Below are 4,148 nucleotides of genomic sequence, written 5' to 3'. Positions count from 1 at the left end.
GACACAGTCAATGTGATGGGGCAGTGTTTTAGTGACAAGATAAGTGTGAGGCGTCAGTCTGATACTGACACAATAAATGTGATGGAGTCAGGCTGATAGTGACACAGTAAGTGTGAGGGGTCAGCCTGATAATGACACAATAAGTGTAAGGATTCAGGGTGATAATAACATGGGAAGTGTGAGGGCGTGACTGAAAGTGACGCAATAATGTGTGGCTGTTAGGCTGATGGGGCCGCAATAAAAATAAGGCCGTCAAGGTGAAATTGGCAAAGACTGTGTGAGTGGGTCAGGGTGATAGTGACGCAGTAAGTCTGAGGGGTCAGACTGATATTGACGCAGTAAGTATGAAGGGGTCAGGCTGAGAGTTACACAGTCAGTGTGAGGGGGAGAGTTTTAGTTATACAGTAAATGCGAGGCGTCAGACTGAAACTGATACAAAAAGTGTGAGTGGGTCAGGGTGATATTGACGCAGTCAGTGTGATGGGGCAGAGTTTTAGCAACATGATAAGCGTGAGGCGTGAGTCTGGTACTGACACAAAAAGTGTGATGGAGTCAGGCTGATAGTGATGCAGTAGGTTTTAGGAGTGAGCGTGATATTAACATAGGAAGTGTGAGGGCATCACTGATAGTGACGCAATATGTGTGTGGCTGTCAGGCTGATAGTGATGCAGTAAAAATGAGGATGTCAAGGTGAAACTGGTGCAATAAGTGTGAGGATGGCAGATGGAGAGTGATGCAGTAAGTGTGAGGGGTTCACACTGATATTGAGGCATGCAAGTGTGAGGGGCCAGGTTGATAGTGATGCTGTGTGCTGGCGGGTCCGACTGATAACGACGCAGAAAATGTGAGTGTCTCAGTGTGACAGTCATGCATTACGTGTGAAAGGGTCAGGGTGATAATGACAGAGAAAGTGTGAGGGGGTCAGGTTGATAGTGATGCTGTAATTGTGAGCTTGATCAGCGTGATAGTGAGGGGCTCAGGCTAATGGCGACACAGCAATTGTGAGGGGGTCAGGGTAGTAGTGACGCAAAACGTGTGAGCGGGTCAGGCTAATAGTGATGCAGTACATGTGAGGTGTCAGGCCGATAGTGACGCAGTAAAGGTAAGAGTGTTGGTGTGCTAGTGATGCAGTAAGTGCGAGCCGCTCAGGATGATAGTGAGGCAATAAGCGTGAGGTTTCAGGTAGACACCCATGCAGTACGTGTGACGTGTTCGGGGTGACAGTGACGCAGACATATTGAGGGTGTCAGATTGAGAGTAACACAGGAAATGTGAGGGGACAGGCTGAGAGTGACACAGTAAGTGTAAGAGGTCAGGCTAATAATGATATACTAATTGTGATGGAGTCAGGATAGTAGTGGTGCAGTGAGTATGAGTTGTCAGGGTGATAGTGACACACGGTGTGGGTGGGATAGAGTTATAGTAATGCAGCAAGTATGAGGAGTGTGCAGGGTCTGGCTGAAGGTGACGCAAGAAGAGTGAAAGGTTCAGTATGATCTGGACTCACTAAGTTTGGTGTGTCAAGGTGATAGTGATGCTGTAAGTATGAGTGGGTCAGTCTGATAGTGACACAGTACATTTGAAGGGATTAGGCTCGTAGTGATGCAGTAAGTGTGAGGGGGTCAGGCTGATATTGATGCACTAAGTGAGAGAGTGTCAAGGTGATGGGGATATATTAAGTGTGAGCAAGTTAGAGGGAGAGTGACGCCATTAGTGAGTGGGGTTTGGCTGATAGGGATGCAGTAGGTGCGCATGTGTCAGGGTGTGAGTGATGCAGGAAGTATGAGGGTGCCAGAGGGATAGTGACGCATTAAGTATGAGGGGTCAGAGTGATTGTGATGCAGTAATTCTGAGGGGATCAGAGAGATACCAACTCAGTAAGTATGAGGGGTCAGGCTGTTAGTGACGCTGTCAGTGTGAGTGTTGAAGCTCATAGTGAAGCAGTAGGTGTGAGGTGGTCAGTGTGATTGTGGTGCAGTAAATGTGAGAGGGTCAAGGTGATAGTGACATAGTAAGTTTGAGGAAGCAGTGTTGTAGTGACACGGTAAGTGTAAGGAGTCAGGGTAATAGTAATATAGGAAGTGTAAGGGCGTGACTGAGAGGACAAAGTAAGTGTTTGGCAATCAGACTAATAATGACCCAGTCAAAATGAGGGTCTCCAAGTGAAAGTGGCGCAGTAAATGTGAGGGCACCAGATGGATAGTGATGCAGTAAGTTTGAGGGGTTCACGCTGATATTAAGGGGGTAAGTGTGAGGGGTCAGGTCTATAGTGATGCAGTAAGTGTCGGCGGGTCAGGCTGATCGTGATGCATTCAAAGACCAAATATCCAAGGCTCACTGTAGTGCTGAATAGCGAGACTTCTCAAGGCTAAGACAAAAATCAATAGTTCTCATCCTGGTCATAAATCACAATGCTTCATTTTAAAATTGTCCTCTCCTGCTTCTAGATTCACCAATGAGGGAACAAAATTTAATTGCACCACCCTGTTTATCTCTTCAAATATTTTGCAACTCTCAACGAAATTGCCTCTCTTGTTTTGAAACTGTTAAAAAAAAGACCGGATTTGCCCAATTTCAATTCACAGGACTAGCGTTCATCCATGATATCAAGGCTAATCACCATTCGTGGTATTCCTCATATGGCATTAGTATCTTTCCTAAATTGAGGATTATAATTCCTCATACTGTAGTCCAAGTGCGGTCGAACTGAGCCACAATACATTGGAAATAATGCTTCGTTCTCGTGCCCTGAAATCCTTCTGCAGCTTTCACAACAGACTTCTACAACTGCTACTAGACTTCAATGACTCAGTAAAAACTTTTCCAAGATGCAATTCTAAAAATCTGCACATCAGACTTTCTACTTCAAACCTTCGATAAATAATCTCCACACATCTCCCTCCTGACAATTATGATAAAGTCAAATCCTTGCTAATTATTAAATCATGAGGGACATGGATAGGTTTACTCGTCAAGGTGTTTTCCTGCTGGTGAGTAAGTCAAAATTTAGAAAATATCGTTTTAAAATTAGTGGGTAAGGATTTAAAAGGGACGTCAGGGGCAACTTTTTCAGTCGTGTCCAGAATGAGCTGCCAGAGAAATTGTTGGAGACTGGTACAACTGTAACATTTAATGGCATCTGGATGGAAATATGAGTAACAAGGTTTAGAGGGATGTGGGCCAAATGTTGGCAAATTGGACCTATTAATATAGGACAACTGTCCACCATGGGCAAGTTGGAAAGAAGGGCCACTTTCCGTGTTGTATTGTTCAAGGACTTGTTGACTCTAGAACAACCGCAAAAACCTTGCAAATAATTCCGTCAAGACGATTTCAAGTTCCAAATCTTCGGTCAATCTTCCTCTCTTGTACTCACAAGTTCATTACCTGTTGTCCGAACTTACGGATGAGTTGCTGGATCCATTCCTGAAAATTGGTTCTGCATTCTTTCTAATTCCGATTTTGATTTTACGAATATAGCTAGTGTTTAAGGACTTAGCATCAGTATTTCTAATACCATATTTTGATGAATGTTAAAAAACAACTTTGGCACCAGATGATGAGCAATTGAGTCAAAGTCGATCGGACGCAGTGAGACAATGATCCTCTCTTCATGTGGTGTACATCCGTGACTCTAAAATTCGATGAAGAATCATTCCCACAACTTCAGCTGTGTCAGAATCTAGTTTGCGATGAAAGCCTGTCAATCTGCAAAGGTAACGTTCGTCTGAGTCCCAGCAAAGGATTTGGCGAAATCTTTGGGTCTTGACAATTTGTTCTTCAAATTACGTATTTCATTAATTCAGTTCTTTTACTATGAAAATTGGCAATTAGGTCGGAGCTGTGATGGCAGAGTGGTTAAGGCGTTGGATTTGAAATCCAATGGGGTCTTCCTGCACAGGTTCGAGTCCTGTTCACAGCGTTGAATTTTTCAAAAGTTATTAATTCCTTTGCAGAATTTGGATTTCGTGGAGCTTGAGCTTTGCATTCAATCGAAACTAAATTTTTTAACTGTAAAGAATCCGAAGTAATTTCAAGACGTCTAATAAAATAAATTATATGTCGAGACACAAAAAGCCACCAACTTCCAACATGAATCAGTTTCAAAACATTTGTCGAACTATCGTGAAATTTGGATGTTCGGGAGC

General features: G+C 43.5%; 1 non-coding gene across 1 annotated transcript; it reads left to right on the top strand.

Moving 5' to 3' along the window:
* Window positions 1-3,840: 3,840 nt before the first annotated feature.
* trnas-uga (transfer RNA serine (anticodon UGA)) lies at window positions 3,841-3,922 on the top strand. Its single transcript has one exon. It is a non-coding gene; the product is annotated as a tRNA-Ser (tRNA).
* Window positions 3,923-4,148: the final 226 nt, after the last annotated feature.

The sequence above is a fragment of the Chiloscyllium punctatum genome, chromosome 12 (assembly GCF_047496795.1).
Source record: "Chiloscyllium punctatum isolate Juve2018m chromosome 12, sChiPun1.3, whole genome shotgun sequence".
In the NCBI taxonomy this organism is placed as follows: Eukaryota; Metazoa; Chordata; class Chondrichthyes; order Orectolobiformes; family Hemiscylliidae; genus Chiloscyllium; species Chiloscyllium punctatum.
Note: the sequence above shows the minus strand (reverse complement) of the source record. Positions and strands in the feature narration are given on the sequence as shown.